The following is a 20,475-nucleotide window of genomic DNA, read 5'->3' on the forward strand; positions in this document are numbered from 1 at the left end:
TGGGGGGTGGGATTACTGTACTTGCTTTTACATGATAGGCGTTATTATTTAAATATCTTCCCAGCTCCTTAGTCTTCCATGTTGCCTCCCTGGTGCCATAACATAAAAGACAAACTACCTTTTCCAAAAGCTCCAACGTGGGGTTCTGATGGCCAAGCTTCCTAAGGTGAGTGAAAACTATACCCCTTCTCTCCCTTTTTTTCTCTCCCACCCAACTACCCCATTGCCTCTCCCGCACCTTGTCTCTCCTCCCCTCTCCCCCTGCTTCCCTCTCCTCTTTTCCTCCTCTCTACTCCCCTCTCTCTCCCCTCTCCACCATTACATACTTGGTCATTACTTGCATTCACTGATTTACCAAGTTAATATTTACTGAGCACTTACTATGTACAAAATATGGGGCTGCAGGCCACAATGAACATAAATATAAAATAAAAAGCAATTGTGTGGGGCCGGCGCTGTGGCGCAGTGGGATCAAGCCCCGGCCTGCAGCGTCAGTATCTCTTATGGATGCTGGTTTGATTCCCAGCTGCTCCACTTCTGATCCAGCTCTCTGCTGTGGCCTGGGAAAGCAGTGGAGGATGCCCCAAGTCTTTGGGCCCCTGCACCCACGTGGGAGACCCAGAGGAGGCTCCTGGCTCCTGGCTTTGGATAGGCTCAGCTTTGGGAATGAACCAGCAGATGGAAGACCTCTCTCTCTTTCAAATAAATAAAAATAAATCTTTTAAAAAAGTAATCATGTATTAATAATAATAACTAATATTAATAGGCATTTAGTACTTCTTAACTCATTCACTTCTTAGCCATACTTTCAAAGAAAACAAGTGTTAGTTTATAGAGGATGAAAATCACATGAGAACTTGGATGACTCGTTGGCCCATCAGACACAGACCTAGGGTACAGAAAATGGAAGCAGCTCTCCCAGGTTTTATAATGTAAGGAACTTAGGAGGACAGAACGAACATAGGTAGCTTAGACATTCAACTCCCTACTTAGTAGTGTCTTTCAAAGGGCTAACAGGCACCTCAAACTCAAGTTGGCCAAGCAGGAATTCTAGATTTTTCTCAAGAAAGTTCATTCTTTTCTCAGCCTCTTACTAAACAGCACCAGCTGTAAAACCCATGAACTGTCCTTGACTCATCCTTCATTACCCACCTGAGAGACCACGAGATCAGACAGACAATACCAAGTGTTAGTGAGCACGTGGAGCAACTGAAACCCTCATCCACTGCTGACGGACTATAAAATAAAAATGAGTTTGTCAGTTTCTTAAAAAGTTAAACCTACACTTTCATAGGAACCAGAAATTGCCACTCCATAGTCTTTCCATGAGAAGTGAAACACATGTCTACAGAAAGATCTGTACATTAACATTTACAGAAGAACTATTCATAAAAGAAAAAAAAAGCCTAAAGCAATCTGAATGTGTATTGATAAGATCTATCTATTGCCATCAAGCAATAAAACGGAACTATTAATACTCATGCATGAATGGCTGGCGCCGCGGCTCAATAGGCTAATCCTCCACCTTGCGGCGCCGACACACCGGGTTCTAGTCCTGGTCGGGGCGCCGGATTCTGTCCCGGTTGCCCCTCTTCCAGGTCAACCCTCTGCTATGGCCCGGGAGTGCAGTGGAGGATGGCCCAAGTTCTTGGGCCCTGCACCCCATGGGAGACCAGGATAAGCACCTGGCTCCTGCCTTCAGATCAGCACGATGCGCCGCCCGCAGCACGCCGGCCAGGGTGGCCGTTGGAGGGTGAACAAACGGCAAAAGAAAGACCTTTCTCTCTGTCTCTCACTGTCCACTCTGTCAAAAATTTTTTTAAAAATTTAAAAAAAAATACTCATGCATGAATGAAGCTCTGAAACATTGAACTAGGTGAAGTAGGCTAGAAAGAAAAGACTACCTAGCAGATTATTCTTTTTCTATGAAATTTCTTTAAAAAGAAAGAACCACGGTCAATGTTGGAGCATAGCAGGTAGAGGCACTGCCTTCAATGCTGGCATCCCAAACAAGCACTGGTTCAAGTCCCAGCTGCTCCACTTCTGACCCAGCTCCCTACTAGTGTGCCTGGGAAAGCAGTGGAGGATGCCCCAGGTGCTTGGGCCTCTGCCACCGAGATGGAAGATCCAGAAGAAACTCCTGGCTCCTAGCTTTGGTCTGGCTCAGTGCTGGCCATTGCAGCCATTTGGGGAATGAACCAGTGGATGAAAGACCTCTCTCTAACTTTGTCTTTCAAATAAATCTTTAGGAAAAAAAAGAGACAGAAAGCAGATCAGTGGTTGGCTGGGAATGAGAGCAGACTGACTGTAAAGGGACAGGAGAGAACTACTGAGGGTGATAAACCTGACACCTTTATTTTTAAAGATTAATTTGTTTGTTTGAATGGCAGAAGCACAGAGAAAAAGAGAAAGAACTTCCATCTACCGGTTCACTCTCCAAATGGCCACAAGAGCTAGGCCAGGCTGAAGTCAGGAGCTGAGCACCACATCTGGGTCACTCCCATGGGTGGCAGGGTCTTAAGCACTTGAGCCATAACATGCTGCTTCTCAGATGCATTATCATCAGAGAGCTGAATCAAAAAAATTGCTGGGACTCACATTTGGTGTGCAGGTTCCCAAATTCAGGTTTAACATGCTATACCCCAATACCTACCCCAAAACTGACAACTTTTGAGGGTATTATAAAACAAAACTGTGCTGATGGTTTTACTACTTACTTAAAAATCAAACTCTACACAGGTAATTCTCATGCTATACAAATGATATTTCAATATACACATACAACAATTAAATATCTACTAATACTTGCTGCTTCCACAGCACTATATCAGGCCCTTAGGAAAATACCCACTCAAAAGGAACTTCTAGTCCTTTTATTTCAGTTGCAAAAACAGGACCTAAACATGCAAATAATATATACCATGTACCAAGAAATGACTGCCAAATAAGCATCCTGGTGATGAGTATGAGAAAGTCGAGAAGATGGGGAGAGGCCTGGAAAGATGCGCCAGGGAGGTCTTCCAGATGGTATTGGTTTTAAATGGGGTGATGTGGGTAAATGAAAATCAGATGATGGCCAGCACCGTGGCTCACTTGGCTAATCCTCCACCTGCAGTGCCAGCACCCCAGATTCTAGTCCCAGTTGGGGCACCGGGTACTAGTCCTGGTTGCTCCTCTTCCAGTCTAGCTCTCTGCTGTGGCCCGGGAGGGCAGTGAAGGATGGCCCAAGTGCTTGGGTCCCTGCACCCACATGGGAGACCAGGAAGAAGCACCCGGCTCCTGGCTTCAGATCGGTGCAGCACCAGCCGTAGCGGCCATTAGGGGAGTGAACCAACGGAAGGAAGATCTTTCTCTCTGTCTCTCACTGTCTATAACTCTCTCTCTCTCTCTCTGTTTCTCTTTCTCACTGTCTAACTCTGCCTGGCAAAAAGAAAAAAAAAAAAACAGATGAGTGGAATAGGGAGGGCATTCTTGGGGAAGAAACAAAAAAACAAAGACAAGAGTATTCAGAATGTGTCAGCAATCAGTGGGGCAGTCTGAATTAAACAGGCCCACAGGCCAATAGAAAGCCTCTGCAGCCAGCTAAGGATGACCACAGAAGCCTGACACACATGCTCCCTCCTGGATCATCCTCAAACTTTAGGCCTTCAATATTGTTTCTAATTTTTTGCTATATTTGAAACTACAGTGTAATTTATTTATTTTTTTTACTATACATTCTTCAAATTGTACCTACATTAATTTTTAAAGAAAACCTTAAATATAAATGGAAAACCAGCATCATTTGCCAGAAATAGAAAATACTGCAAAAACATGGTTATTGTTAAATTTACAAAACCAATAGCTTTCTCCAAGCTTGATGTCTATCTTTATTAAAATGAGAGATTCATGGTGCTGGAGAAAGGTTAAAACTACACTCGTATCAACAGACAGTTTCACCTTGATACAATCTGAAGAGTTTAGAGAGAGATGAAAAAAATCATTTTCTCACTATGACTTAGTATTATTTAACACCATACCCTTATGAATCATCAAATATCACCTAGTGTTATGAGTCCCATACTTGGGAAATGTTGGCCTACAGCAAATCCTAAAAAGGGAGGTGAGGAACATACCAGTAACTAGCGTTTATTCAGCACGTACTCTGTGTCACACAATGTTCTAAACAATTCTCGTTTCACTTAATCCCCTGAATAATATCTAACTTATAAAGGGATTATCAATCCCACGTATCAAGCTAGGAAACTGAGGCACAGAGTTTAACTTAACAAGGTCATACAACTTGCTAAAGGTCATAGGCACTGAGTGGCAGGGCTACGACTGATCCGAGGTAGTCTGCTTCCAGTCTGTGCACTTAGCCAATACAAATGAGTCAATTCTCATGTGAAATGACATTTTTGGAAGATTTACCTAGCTATGATATCCTTGATGAACAAAGGAAGGAGAGGCCAGAAGACTACTGCACTAATCCAGGGATTGGATACCATGAGCCAGCTGGACCTCAAGGGCTCACAGCCATTTGCTTCAGTCAGCAGAGGGCACCAGAGAGCTGCGGGGTAAAGAGTCAAGCCACTGCCCAGGCTTCTGACCACTTGGCTCCTGAAAGAAAGGGAAATTTGAGGAGCAAAGCTAAGACAGGGTGATAAAGACAAAGTCTACCCCAGAGAAGAGAGGAGGTGGGAACACTGCCATCACTTGGAGGCCAGAAAAAGTCAGAACTGGGAGTCAAGACAAGAATAAGAGAGAAGTCAGGAAACTGAAGGAGCAGCACTCCAAAGCAGAAAGGGCTCTGAAACACCAGGTCCTGTCCCCAGGTCGCCTTCAACCTGAGCCGAAACATAATACGTACTGGGTCTCTTCATTCGTAAGTGGATTTCATGTATTTCAAGAATACAAAATTGGAGCAGGTGTTTAGTCTAGTGGTTAAGATGTCTGCATCCCACAACTGAACACCTGGGTTCAATTCTTAGATCCAGCTCCAGACTGCAGGTTCCGGCCAATGCAAACCCTGGGAGGCAGAGGTGAGCACTCATGTAAATGGGTTCTGCCACCCGTGTGGGAGACCTGGATTGCATTCCTAGCTCCCAGCTTCAGCTCCATTGCAGGCATTTGGGGAGTGAACCAACTGACTGACAGGCGCTCTCTTGTATTTTCTCTGTGCCTGTCCTTGCTATGTCTCTGCCTCTCCAATTAAAAAAAAAAAAAAAGTATAAAATTTGACTGTACCTTGGCCTAAATTCCCTTCTTTAAATTCAAAATATTCACTTAGGGCTCATATCTAATTCTCAGAGAATGTATTGTAAATTAAAATTAAGCAATACATTTAAATGTTATTTCCAAGATTCTGACAGGTCTGAAACATCTTGAATGCAGACACCATTAATCCACAGACATCAAAATTGTTTTATTGCTTTAAATCTTCCAAAATCATTGTTTAGAGGGGAAAAAAACAGGATAGCAGATAAAACTGTCAGAATAACAAAAAAAGAAAACCTCAGAGAAAATTTCCTTTGCATGGTTTAAAATATGTGAAAAATTAAAAACAAAAATAACTATAACTGCCCAATTGGATACTTAATTCAGGCTTTGTTAAATAAGCAGAAAAATTAGACATTGTAGATTTGTGATTCACTCTTGGAAGAAATGCAATCTCTTATTTCCCAAGAGAAAAGCTTTAAGAGCATCAATAGGTTTCTCTGGATATCAAATATTTCTCCATTATTGTGAGTAAATTATATTTGGATCAAAATCAGATGGATTAAATTTCCCTTAAAATACCCAGGAGATTTTTAAAATACAAGGAAATGTGTCACATATCCAAAAACATTATTTTAGCCTAATACCCCGATGGAAATCTCTCTCCATTTGAACATTAACCGGAAAACAAAACTCACCTGAGATTTAGATTTCACTAAATCCAAAGTAAGTTGTTAAAACTGACTGATCATTTGCTCGTGCTAAGATGAAAAAAAAATTTTTTTAAGATTTATTTATGTGAAAGGCAGAGTTACAGTGAGAAAGAGAAGGAGAGGCAGAGGCAGAGAAAGAGAGTTGGTCCAACCGCTGGTTCACTCCCCAAATGGCCACAATGGCGAAGGCTGGGCCGGGCCAGGCCAGAGCCAGGAGCCAGGAGCTCCATCCAGGTCTCCCATGTAGATGCAGGGGTCTAAGTACTTGGGCCATCTTCTGCTGCTTTTCCAGGCATATTAGCAGGGAGCTGAATTGGAAGTGGAGCAGCCAGGACTCAAACTAGCGCCCATACAGGATGCTGGTGCTGCAGGAAGCAGTTTAACCCACTGCACCAAAGTGCAGGTCCTGAAATTCATTATCTTTGGTGCTCTTTAAAAATCCCTGAAAACCTGGCTTTACATTTTTGTTTTTAATATGAAAAAAATATGTATCTGGATAAAAGTCACAACTTTATATGCTACATACATATAATAAATAATTTACAAATGTCTAAATGCTTCCAAATTCTTGATAAATGCAGCCACCAACAAGTGCCAGAAAGTTCAAGGCTTCATTATTCTCATCTCTGTTATTTGGTCTTCCTGACTAGACTATAAACTCCCTAAAAAGAGAGATTATTAACCTTTTAAATCACCCATTAGCTCTGTGCTGAGCACATCTATTTGGTCAGTAAACATTTACTGAATTCCTACTGTGTCCAAGGCATCTTGGCAAGTGCTCCAGGGATAAAATGAAGCAGACTCAGTCCTTGCCTCCAAGATGTCACCATTTTGTAGGGGCAGGAATGGAGTACATACTAAGACTAAGGGGGCTCATGACACACACAGGGGTGGAGACCACAAAGAGGTGACCTAGGCACCCCTCACTGTCCCCTCCCCTTAGTCTGGCATCCAGTTTGAGCTCCAACATTAGAACATTTTATCCTGGGTCAATGTATACAACTCACTGCCTTTGTTTAAGAAAGTAACTTGGTAAGGTTTTGAATTAGAAGGTGAGGCCACTTTAGCTACAACCCCCACCAAAAATAAGTGCTCCATGTGTTTTGTGGGAGAAAAGGAGACTCATGGGAAGCTGTTGCCCTGCAAGGTGAAAAAGGCACAGAGAAGCAGGAAGGACCAAGAAGGGGTGACCAAGGAAGGACTTTCACCTCTTAGCTGTATACTTCCTCCATCACTCCCATCCCAGTCTTCAGGAAATTCTCAGAGGTGTTATGGGTGGGATTTAGGTAGAAAATGCTAAAAGGGTCAATTCAACATGAAAAACACAGTATCTGCAGATGCAGGCACCCAGAAGCAGAGGTAACCATGACAACATTCCTCTCTCTCTCTCTCTCTCTCTCTCACACACACACACACACACTGGAATTTTAAAAATTGTTAAAGATAGCTTTGGACTCCCATGGTATAGAACTGGGCTTTGAGCCAAGGTGCAAGAGGTACCAAAGCAGGTTATATATGCTGGCTATGGTGTGCCAGGTTCAGACCACCAGAGGGGTGCCAGCAACTTCAAATGAGAACGCCTGTGCATGGAATCATCCAGAACGTCCCTGTTTTACTGTAGTTTTCATGGTACCTCCTGATCAACCCCTTCTTGATGTTGCTGGGGATCCCCCACAGCCTGGGTCTTGAGGACAGCCCTGACTGGCCCGCAACCCTCTGCTGTGTTGACCTGGCGTCTGGCCCTGTCCTGCCTGGTGTTTCTTCTGTTCAATTTGTGTGCCCAGGCATTTCCCCAGCATCCAGCCTCGGCTGGCCTCTGTTCCATTTGCTACCCCCCTATCTGCCAGTTTGTTGGGCTATGGCCTCACTGCACAGCCTGTGTGAAGACCCTGCGCATGGTAATTAGGGGAGATCAGCTTTTGGGAGGGAAAGCAGCACACGATAATCAGGGGAGCTCAATCTTTGTAGAGCAAAGCTGTGAGCAAATTTCACAAAGACGACATTTTATGGAGTTGTGGGCTAGCCCCAGAACCAACAGTCCACAGAGAAAAGATCCACACACAGCCCACCTGGAAGGAATTTTCACACATGGAGGAAATCACAATGTGGTTGTCTTCCTAAACAGCCTGGGAGTTTGCTTCAACTGTATTTTCATATATTCAGATAAAAAAAGACTTGATCTCTTAAATTTCAGAGTAAAAAACAGATTTAGAAAGGCAAAAATGTGTTCAGAAGTCATCCCACCGAAATGAACTAATGCTGCGGAAGGATGAAGTCAGTTCAGAGGCAGGGCCGTGGATTCCTGGTTGCCAAAGCAACTTCCTCCAGGTTGAGAAAGAGACTGTGCGGCGTAGCTGTTTAGCAACCATGCTGCATGCTTCCATTTTCTTTCTTTCTCTGCCTCTGCCTTAAGGAGGAAAAAAGAACAGAGCAGTGGAAAAAAGCAAGGCCATGCAAGACCGATGCAGGGCTTAGAGCTACGATTCATAAATTTCTGAAGGAGATTAAGTCTGAGGGAACATAGGAAATGCTAAGCACAATGCAAAGCATTTAAAATCATTGTGTGCCAAAATGGATGAAGAACCTCCAGTAACTCTATTTTCAAGCATTTTTTAGGTAAGTTAATGGGTAACCAGAGAAGGCAAATAAAGTGCTCAAGCTGCACAGCACATTAATAACAGATCCAAAATTCGGAACTCCAGAGTCTACACTCAGTGGTTGTTCTACAGGGCCACTCACCTTGGCTTTGATGAGTAGAACAGGCCTGGCTCAAATAGAATAGAAAAGCTTTAAGTGGCTTATGGGAGCTGTTGGACAGGCCAAGAGGCCTGTGATCATTTACTTCTGAAGAACTAACATGGAAGAATAGTAGAGTTTCTCCTTAAAAGTAGGGAATGGAGCAACGAAAGGCCAAGCTTTTATGATGTAATACTTAATAAGTTGGCAACAAGACATGCTTATCTGTAAGTATAAGCTTTTTCTTAAAAAAAAAAAAAAGATTTATTTATTTATTTGAAAAGGCAGAGTTAGAGAAAGAGAGAAGGAGAGACAAAGACAGAGTGATCTTCCATCTTCTGGTTCATTCCCCAGATGGCCACAACTGAGGCTGGGCCAGGCTGAAGCCAGGAGCTTCTTCCGGGTCTCCCACATGGGTGCAGGGGCCAAAGCATTGAGCCATCTTCTGCTGCTCTCCAAGGCACATTAGCAGGGAGCTGTATCAGAAGTAGAGCAGCTGAGACTCAAACTGGCTCCCAAACAGGATGCCAGCATTGCCAGGATGCCTGCATTGCTGGTGGTGGCCTAACCTGATATGCCACAACGCCGGCCCCCAGTGAAAGGACTGGGTCACACCCTGAGCCAGGTGGCAACCATCGCCTGATTCTTGAACCTAAACCTGTGTGCCACATGCTTGAGAGGAAATGCTAAAATCTGTGGTGATGGGGTGGGGGGTGGGGTGGCATGGAGAAGCAAATCCACAGCCTCCAGGACACTGTCACATGGCAGGCTTCCTGGTAACTGCCGCAGGCAAGATCTTGGAAAACAGAGATGAGAACTGGAACAGCGTAAGTAAACATCCGGCATCCCTGTGCCCCTGTCACAGCCTTCCAGGTGCAGTTCTCATGACAAGCTAACCAGAGATCACTGGTTTAAAATGTGATTCTTAGTTATGTTCCATTAGAGACACAGCCTAGAGCTGAGGATGAGCAGGGTGTTTACATTCACTTGGTTCTGACATGGGGAACCAGGCAGGAAGATTAGGTAGGAATAGATGAGCTGGAATTTCTGCCAGCCCAGCACTGTACCTCTATCCCCTCACCTGTCAGTATGATAGGCCCCCCTTCCCCACTTGCACCTGTGTCTCATCCAGGATCAGAGAGGGGGAGACACCATGATGGCCATGTGGAAAACTCCAAAGGGAGGCGCCATGAAAATCTCAAAAAGCCTTATGTGCACTAAATTCCATCCCGGTTGCATATTCAATTAAGGCATCACCCCCTACCTCATAAAGCAGGCGACGCTAGGGAGGGGCCCTTTTTAGCTCTTGACGATGCTTAGGGATCCTTTTCAGGCTGCCTCCCTCCTCTCCCCTCAATGGCAGCTCTCTGGCCCACTCACGACAGCTCTCCGTAGGGGTTGGCACACACTCACATGTGAATACATGTTATCTCTCTTTTTAAAATAAATCCTGTCCTCACTTGGGCACTGTATTATGCCTCTGCTTTGAATTCTTATCTCTGTGGGGGAAATAACCTGGAATAAAGATGAAGATACAAAGTTACAAGTGAAAAAATTCCTTGAACTGGTTTGAACAAAGACAGCAACAGACACGGGGAAGTGCTTTTTCATTTTCACAAATCCAAGGACATGTTCAATAATAAAACTGCAGGAAGAGCAGGAGCACAATCAGACCTGGGAAATGAACAGAACCAGAACCTGGGAAACAGCCAGGACGAGCCATCATTTCGGCTGCCTTCTGTGCGGCCCTTCCACCTCCGCTAGTTAACACAGACCTTCTCCAAAGTGACACACCACGGTTAATGTCCACGCCAGCATGGACAGGTCACAGCTCCATCTCTACAGCAGAGGCACACGAGCTCTGGAGGAGACTCTACCCAGAAAGGGTTAGATCCAGCCCAGGGGTAAATGGCAGGGCCAGGGACAAGGCACAGGGGATCTGTGCAGCTCCTGCAGGAGCCATGCAAAGGGGCCGTAAGCTGCTCCAAGTCAGGGTGCTGGAAAGAGGCTCCTCGGTGAGCATGGGGCCCAGCTCCATCACACAGAGTACCCAGCCTGGATGTGAGCAGATACCCATATCGACATCCACACACACCATCTCAGTTTTCAGCTTCATTCTAGTTTCCTACGTGATTACCAAACTCCGTTTCAAACTGGCTGAGGAGAGAAAGAGGAAAGAAAAGGAGGAAGAAGAATAAGAGGAAGGGGAGGGAAACAACAACAACAAACAGGTTTCCAAACTGCAGGGACATCTTCCTTCAATTCACCTCTCCCCCTCCAAATACAACTGTTACAGTGTACTTACTGGGAAGTGGTAACTACATTTTCCCAGGTCAGTTTTTAAATCAGCTCTAAGTCAGAGTTTATTTTACGTGTTTCTTTCTCCTTTGCTGGGAGAAACTGGCTGGGATTACATCCCAAACCTCCAAAGAATTAAGCCTAAAAGTGAGAAAACTAGTGACAATCGAGTGAATAAAATGGCCTGAGCTATGTCTTAACATAAATTTTGCAGAAATTTTTTTTTGAAAGGCAGAGACACAGAGACAGGCAGAAAGAGAGATTTTCTACCAGACCACTGCTTTTTCACTGTCCAAATGTCTACAACAGCCAGCGCTAAGACAGGCCAAAGCCAGAAGCTAGGAATTCAATTCAGGTCACCAATACAAGTGGTAGGAACCCAACTACTTGAGCTATCACCTGCTGCCTCCCACAGTACATATTAGCAGGAAGCTAGAAGCAGAAGCAGAAGTAGGACTCAAACCCAGGCACTCTGGTGTGGGCTATAAGCATCCCAAGTACTATGGTAAGCACTGCATTAAATGCCTGCTCCTGCAGTAACAATTTAAACATAACTGGGGGGGGGGGGGTTAACATATGGCCGAGGATGGACAGATGAAGGGGCCAATGGAGAATAAGAAGTTGTCATACCCAGATTCCATACGATACTGGTGACATCCAAAAGGACAGAATTGTAAAAAATAAATAAATAAATAAATAAATAAATAAATAAATAAATAAAGTATAAATAAAAAAATAAAAATAACCAGTAAAAGGCGGCCAGCACTGTGGTATACAGCAGGTTAAGCTGCCTCCTGCAGTGCCAGCATCCCACACGCTGCTCCACTTTCAGCTGTCTGGTGGTGCTCCTGGGAAGCCAGCAGAGAATGGTCCAAGTGACAGACCTGGAAGAAGCTCCTGGCTTTAGCCTGGCCCAGCACCAGCCATTGCGGCCAATGGGGAGTAGACCAACAGATAGAAGATATCTGTTTCTTCTCTCTCCCTCTGTAACTCTGATTTCCAAATAAATAAATGAGTAAAGAGAGAGAGAAAGCAAGCAAGCAAGGAAGGAAGGAAGGAGGGAGGGAGGGATAAGCTGTCAGAGACAAAGGAAACTAAAATAACTAGGAATTCAAAAACAAAAGGTGAGTAATCATTTGACCTCACAATTAAGATATCACTTCTGGTTTCTCAGTGAATCAATCAGTTAATGGGAGTGCTCTTGCGCTCTCTCTCGCATGCTCTTCTCTCCCAAATAAAAATAAATGAACAAATTTTTAAAGGGGTCAGAAAGGTGGTCAAGAAGTTAAGATGAAAATCTACATGTAAAATGACAAAGGGCAGTGTACATTTAAATGGGTTTATTTTCATCAATATCTTCCCCCTTATAATACACACATTTTTGAGTCTCTCCCATGTTTAAAAATGATATCCCTTTTGAACTTACCTGTTGACCTAGTTCCTTCACTCTCCAGCCAAGCCTGCTGAAATAGAAGCTGGATTCTGTTCTGGTCTCATTTCCTCACCATCCGACCCTGGGTGTTGGCTTTTGCCCTTCTGCTCCCCCTGCCACCAAGGTCAGCCAAGTTGGCTCCAGGTCCCAGGGTTGCGATTGGCCACCCCTTTCTTCTCCATATCCTCTTCTCTCCTGGTTTCATGAGCAGTCCTTATCTAGCTACTTTTTCCATATATCCTAGAGGCTCATCATCCTCTACACTGAAATGTTGAGGTTCCACAGCCTCCACCCTCAGGCCCTGTTCTCTCCCCCCCTGACACCGCTCTCCCAGGCAGGGCTGTGTGCAGGTACCCTGGAAAGGCACAGGACTCTGGGAAAAGGACCGCAGAGGCAGAGGCAGCTGCAGGCCCAACTGCTACAGGCTGCGTGCATACCGAGAGCTGTTGAGGAACTGCCCCTCTTCTGCTAGACCTGTCATCTGACAGGAGCTCACTGACCCACAAGGCACTCACTCATGAGAAACTGGAGTGGAGCAGCAGGAGTGGTACCACCTCCAGAAAGCAAGGAAGTGGAAGCTGAGAATATGTGTGCCCATGTTGGCCTCCACATGTCATTTTGAAAGACTCTTTCCCCAAGTGATGAGAGAACCATGGGCTTACATAATAATCAACCATGCTTGCCTCATGGACCCTCATAGGTGGACCCCATCATCAAGCCTTCTGAAAGGGAGGCTGCACTTCAAGTTGAGGTCAAGGTCGGGGTTAGCCTGTGGCCTGGTTGCCTCCTTGCCTCGCACTGCAGCTCTTTCAGGGAGTGTGATGATGCATAGCCCTCAGCCACCTTCACCAAACAGGGGGCAAAAACTTGGCAGTAAGATGTTCCATAATGTCCCCACTACATACACTGTACTGCAACAGACATGCTCTGTGCATCCGCCAGGAGCTGGGTACCATGCTGGGTTCTTTCCCTGGTATCTATTCACAGAAACATATAGGCAAGGCAGGAACCACTATCTCCACTTTACAAACGAGAAAAACTGAGGCAAAGTCATCCAAGAACACAGAGTTAATAAGCATCTGGAGTGCAGTTCTGATCGCTGTCCAAGCATGAAGTACTGGTGCCGTCTACCAAACCAACTTGTCCCTTGCTAGAGAACACACTTCTGAACGCTGCCTGTTTATATTAAGGTGGCAAAAATCTAGCTATGGTCATGAAAGGTCCTGTAGAGAGAGATAATAAGCAAGCATTCATTTCCCAACATCATACGCTGCAGCACAAATGCGTTTCCGTATCTTGGTATTAAGTCAAGAGAGGAAAGTGGTACCCTCGGGAGAAAAACATGAATGATACTAAAGGAACGCAGCCAACTCAATAAATCCAGAGACTAATATTGCTATGTGATCTCTGCAGTAGTTACGCTGGCCCTGATAACCTTACCAAAGTTCTTCATGGAACTTGTTAAATCATAAAATCATCTCTTGATTCCGGAACATAAAACAATGTCTTTTTTATATAAACACAACCTTGGGGAAACTGCAGATAACTGCAGATTTTTTTAAGATAAATTTTTTTTCTGTCATGCTGGGAACCATTTCCTTTACTCACAAATATTTTTACATATTTGTACAAAGACTTCTCTGCCATAAATATTAAACACTAACATAGAAGCTAGGAGCTTATGTCTCTAATAATTATCTGGAGAGTCAGCTATTGGGCATACAACAAGCAATCATAATCAAATTTCTAAAGATGGATAGTTTCTGTTGAAGGTGAGTTAAAAACATAGCAGCCATTTATTGAGGTTCATTAATATTAATATCTATTGATCTGCACTGTACGAAAAGGATTTTACAGAAAAGACAACTTCCAAACATAATATTACACACAGTATAACCTCAATCATTCTTTCTTTCACTCATTGAACTAATAGTCATTGTATAGCACAAATATACGTAGACACAGGAAGAGGGCTAAATAAGTAAATAAGCCCTTGCTCAACTTCCAATGCCTTTTCAGAGAAAATACATATATACATTAAAGTTAAATAACTACTGTAAAGTTAAGCAATAACCAGACAACAAAATAAGATGTCTTCAAACAATACGATTACATGCCAAATGAGTATTAAAGAAATGCTAGGGATTCAGAAGAGAAGCAGGGTCAAAATGGGAGAATAAGAGAAGACATTGCTGAGGGAGGAAGCAGTAATTAGAAGAAGGGAAATTAGCAAAAAGAAAGCAAAGGGAGATTGTCACTGAAAGCATGTTCTGGAGAGAGTAGTTCAAGAAAGCAGAATAAAATGTGCATGTAGAGATACAGGACCTAATATCTACATCAATTAACAATCCATAAAACAAAACCATAATGGCTTATCTTCCAGCAATTAAAGGTATGTTCACAGGGCCAGAGTTCCGGCACAGCAGGTTAAGCCACCATCTGTAACATTAACATCCCATTTGGACATTGGTTCATGTCCCGGGTGCTCCACTTTCAATCCAGCTCCCTTCTAATGCACCTGGGAAAACAGCGGAAGAAGGCCCAAGCACTTGGGTCCCTGCACTGACACAGGAGACCTGGATGGAGCTCCAGGCTCCTAGCTCGAATTGGCCCAGCCCCAGCCATTGGCCACCGGGGAAGTGAACTATCAGATGAAAGATTTCTTATACTCTGTCTCTCCCTCTCTCTCTGACTCTACCTTTCAAATAAATAAATAAATCTTTTAAAAGTATGCTCACTTATTTTCTAACTTTAGGACTCAAGTCACAATTTATCCAGCTATAGCTAACCCAGGCAAAGAAAGAAACTTATCAAAGCTAAACGCTTTAAAATCTCCTTAATATATAAAATCTTTAAACCCTCTTTTTCAAAAAAGATTTATTTTATTTATTTGAAAGAGTTACAGAGAGAGGTAGAGACAGAGAGAGAGGTCTTCCATCTGCTGGTTCACTCCCCAAATGGCCACAACGGCCGGAGCTGTGCTGATCCCAAGCCAGGAGCCAGGAGTTTCTTCCGGGTCTCCCACATGGGTGCAGGGGCCCAAAGTCTTGGGCCATCTTCTACTGCTTTCCCAGGCCATAGCAGAGAGCTGGATCAGAAAAGGAGCAGCCGGGACTGGAACCGGCGCCCATATGGGATGCCGGTGCTTCAGGCCAGGGCTTTAACCTGCTGCGCCACAGCGCAGGCCCTTAAACCCTCTTAATATATAAAATCTCTTTGTATAATAAATACATAGCATATATATTTAATATGCATTATGTTAAATATGTAACCACAATACAAGGAATTATTGAGTATGTATGCAACACTTCACTGCATTCTTAGGTATCACCAAAGTGATATCTTTCCATGGCGTCCACATTCTCAAACACAGCAATGCTGACTACAGGGAAAGTCAAAGAATTCGGACAGAAAAGAAGCTTCAGGCCATGAAATAAGTGTAACGTAAGTAATTTGTTCAAATGATGGTTAAAATATGAAGTTAGCAGTAGCTTTTGGGTTAACATGCTAGAACACTCCAAAACACTATGACTGACAGAAATATAGACACATTAGCATGCCTAGGGCCTTTGAAAGGCAGTTAGATCCATACACAGTCATGCCCCCTGCTTTCTCCTGGGGTTAGCACCAGCCAATGACTCAGGCTCTAGGTCTTTACCAGTTGAGAATACACATGTAAAATCATTACAAGTTTGCAACCAACATGATATCAGAAGCCAGGAAGAACTCCAACAGGAGTTAGTAGTCCATTTGGAAACAGTTGACATCTTTATTACATTGAGTCATTCAATCCATGAGCATAGAATGCCTCTCCATTTTTCTGGGATTTTAAACATTTCTTTTATTAGCATTCTATAATTTTTATTTAGATCATGTACATATTTACTAAGTTTATAGCGACTTAGTAAAAAAAATTACAACCAAAAAAAGACTTCACAAAATTACTGTAGGATTCAGAACATAATCCAGATAATAAATAGTTTAGGTTTTGAGAGTCATATGGCCTCTTCACAACTACTCAATTCACCTGTCATACTGCAAAAGCAGACACTGACAGCAAATAAGTGTGCCTGTGTTCTAATAAGACCTTAGAAAAACAGGTGATAGAAGACTCATTCACAATAAAACTCTTAGGAAGTTAGGAACAGACAGGAACTACCACACTCAATGAAGAACATCTGCAAAACACCTGCAGCTAAGATCACAGCTAAATGATAGTGAGAGACTGAACCTTCCCCCTAAGATTGGGACCAAAGTAAGGATGTCTGCTCCCACCACTCTTACTGAGTACAACACTGGAAGTTCTAACCACTGCAGTAAGGCAGGGAAAACAAATACAGACATACAAAAGGTTAGAACTGTCTCTATTTCCAGACAACATGGTTGTCCATGGAGAAAATCCTAAGGAGCATACAAAAAAAAAAAAAAAACTCTCCTAGTATATGTGACTTCAGCAAGGTTGAAATGCATAAGATCAAAAGCCCAAAATCAATTGCACTTCAACATACTAACAATGAGCATATTAAAATTAAAGACAATATCATTGACAGTCACTCCAAAGAAAATGAAAAAAATCAGCTATGGGCTTAGTAAATATGTAAATGATCTAAACAAAAATTATAGAATGTTAATAAAAGAAACATTTAAAATCCCAGAAAAATGGAGAGGCATTCTATGCTCATGGATTGAATGACTCAATGTAATAAATATATTAACTGTTTCCAAATGGACTAATAACTAATGTAACTCCTATCAAAATTCCATCAAGTTTTATCTTTGACATAGATCAAGTTTATTCTGAAATTTATATGGAAAGTCACAGGCCTTAAAATAGCTAAAACAATCTTAGAACAATGAAGTGGGGAGAATGACTCCACCCAATATTAAAACCTAATATATACCTACAGTAACTAAAACAGTGTGGAATTGGCAGAGAAACAGACATATAGATCAATGGAAAATAACAACAACACAGAAATAGATCTACTCAATTATGTCTGAGTCATTTTTTAAAAGATTTATTTATTTATAAGGCAGAGTTAAACAGAGAGAAAGAGAGACAGACAGACAGACAGACTTCCATCTACTGGTTCACTCTGGCCACAATGGCCAGAACTTAATTGATCTGAAACTGGACCAATCTGAAGCCAGAGCCAGGAGCTTCTTCCGGGTCTCCCATGTGGGTACAGGGGCCCAAAGATTTGGGTCATCTTCTACTGCTTTCCCAGGCCATAGCAGAGAGCTGGATTGGAAGTGGAGCAGCTGGGACTTGAATCAGCACCCATATGGCATGCCAGCACTGCAAGCAGCAGCTTTACCCGCTATGCCACAGCACCAGCCCCTGAATGGGAGCAAATTAATGAATTTCCACAAATGATGCTGAATGAACTGAATGTCCTTAGGCCAAAAATTTTTGTTGGTAAAGGCAATCTCATGTACACAGTGTTTTGGTCTCCACTCAGACCTTGAGCCTGAAATACTTCTTACCAATAGATAAAGAGCCCACACAGCTTGTGACAGGTCTATGCTTTGTGCGGGAATATCTTGCCCTGTTACAAGCTCTTTGTGTGCTCCTATGTTCTATTAAAGCATGTGTGCCACATGTCACCTGGCCAACTCCACTGCCACATCTATTAGCAGCCAGGAGGGAGCTGGGTCCTTTCTATGCAGCATCAAAGGGGTGCTCAATAGGCAAACTGTCCTACATAGACTGCTGAGAGGGACTCACTGGCCATAGAAGACCCATGCATACCACTCACATTAAAGCTGATATTGGTCTCTTTGTGTGAGCAAAGCACTGGTCCACGTCCTCAACTGTGACACATTTTCCCTTGGCAACTCCAATACTCCGATGGAATGGGCAGATGTGTTTGGACTTGTATTCCTGTAGTCAGCAGAATGATCTCTGTTATCCTCCTCCGTGTAGCCATAGAACTCCCAGGATTAACAATCAGTGCACAGTATTCTTTCTGACAAAAATGGAACCCAGAGTAGGCCTTCAGCCTAGTGATTAAGACCTGTATCCCTCAGCAGAGTGCCTGGCTTCCACCCTCAGCTTCAGCTCCTGACTCCAGCTTCCCACCAGTGGTGACCCTTGGAGGCAGCAGTGGGTAAATGGACTCCTGTCATCCACATGGGAGATCTGGATTCTGTTCTTGGCTCTGGTTCTAGCCACTGTCCAGCCCCGGTTGTTGCAGGCATTTAGGGAGTGAATCAACATATGGAAGCATGAGGAGTGCCTAACTCTCTGTTTCTCAAATCTCCCTCTCAAATCAATACAACTATAATAAAAGAAATTTTAGTGAATCTCAACACCAGTCTCATCCTTAACTGAGACAAAAATCAACTCGAAATGGATTGTGGACCTAAACATAAAATTTTAAGCTGTATATTTTTTAGAATTAAAGGCATAAAATAAGTAAATTACAAAAAGGAAAAACTCTTTAGGATGAAAGCAATGTAAAAAGTTCTTAAACTGACACAAAAAGCATGACCCATAAAAGAAAAAACTGATAAGTTGGAACTCATCAAAATTAAAACTTTGAATCTGCAAAAAGCCTTATTATGAAGATAAAAAGACAAGCTACAGTCTAGGAGAAAATATTCACAAATCACACATCTGTGGTTTCTCCTAGAATTTAGGTTATAAGAAGAACTCAAACAATATTAATAAATATCCAGTTAGAAATGCCTAACATTTTACTAAAAGCATTTGACCAAAGAGGATATACAAGTAACAAATAAACATATAAAAAATGTTCTACGTAATTGTTCATTAGGGAAATGAAAATGAAAACCATGTGGAGATATCACCTCACAACTATGAGAATGGCTAAAATAAATATAGTGACACTATCAAACACTGACAAGGATTCTGAACAACTCAATCATTCATATATTGTTGGTGGGAATGTAAAATTGTGAAGAATTCTGGGAAAGTTTGGTAGTTTCCTGTAAAACTAAATTACTTCAGTGTCGTTGTTCTGTGCCACCATCAGTCACCCCAGGAGCTGTGTGTGTGTGCGTGTGGCGGCTCCCAGGGCCATGGTGTTGGGACAGAGCCTTCTGGTTGCCAGCAGACCAAGAGCCACAGCCCTTGACCACCACTGCCTGGGGGTGCTGCTGAAATGAGATTATGTAGCTGCTCCCTGCAGAATCTGAAACTCAGCTTTTGCACTGAGGGCCCTCACTGTGGAACCGGCTCTGGTGAAAGACTCAAGCCTCTGAAAAGGCAACTGTACTAACACAAATGCAGTTTTGGAAGAAAAAAACCATGGAAGATAAATACCACGACAATTCACCAGATCAGCCTGTAGCCACTGAAATGTGGAAGCTCTGTGTACCAGCAGATGCAGGCCTGCTTACTGGCCCCAGACTGGCTTCACAGAGCTCCAGCAAAGACTAAGAGCCAGAATCCCCGCCCCTTCCACTGGGGCCAGAGAAGAAAAACTGGCTGGGAAGCTGCTGTCAAAAGACACAATCTGCCTAAAAGACGGGTTACAAAATCATTGATGAAAAAGATAACAAGATTTTGGATGACAAAGTATATAGTTGTATCCAGGAACTGGAGAATTATGCTGAAAACCCTCAGCATGCTCTTCTGTATTTAGCACTAGAAACAGCAGGTGTAAGGGAGCTTCGTGCAGATCACGCCACAGCTCACAGTGGAACAGCACAAGGCACCGTCACCTGCTGGAGAGCAATGCCCTATCACGGCAGCAGAAGAAAGCTGTTCCTTCCCGCGGACATTTGCATGCCACGTGGTGCCTCCCAAGAGGATGTTCCATGGAGGAACCAAGACACAAATGTGAGAGAGGTGATATACAACATTGCCGGACAGGCACACTTGCACTGTGTCCCTCCATAAAAGTGCTCCTGTCAAAGCCTTTCCTGCTTTTCTTCAGACAGTTTCTCTAGACAAGTATTTAAAATTCAGTGAGCAGATTCTGACATATTCCACCCATTTTTACAGCAGAATAATGCATTACTTCCATTGTCTTTGTATATTCAGCTTTAGAGAAAAAAATATTAAAATAATTCTCATTTAAAAAAATTAAATTACCACATGACCCAGAAACTACATTCCTAAGCATTTATTGC

General features: G+C 43.2%; 1 protein-coding gene and 1 pseudogene across 2 annotated transcripts in view; one reads left to right on the forward strand and one right to left on the reverse strand.

Moving 5' to 3' along the window:
- MSRA (methionine sulfoxide reductase A) overlaps positions 1-20,475 on the reverse strand; it is a 409,106-nt gene that overhangs the window by 366,103 nt on the left and 22,528 nt on the right. The gene's annotated exons all lie outside the window — the stretch shown is intronic.
- Positions 19,725-20,407, forward strand: LOC100338300 (NADH dehydrogenase (ubiquinone) complex I, assembly factor 6 pseudogene; annotated as a pseudogene).

This window comes from Oryctolagus cuniculus, chromosome 2 (genome assembly GCF_051225735.1).
Source record: "Oryctolagus cuniculus isolate XC-2025 breed Fujian yellow rabbit chromosome 2, ASM5122573v1, whole genome shotgun sequence".
NCBI lineage: Eukaryota > Metazoa > Chordata > Mammalia > Lagomorpha > Leporidae > Oryctolagus > Oryctolagus cuniculus.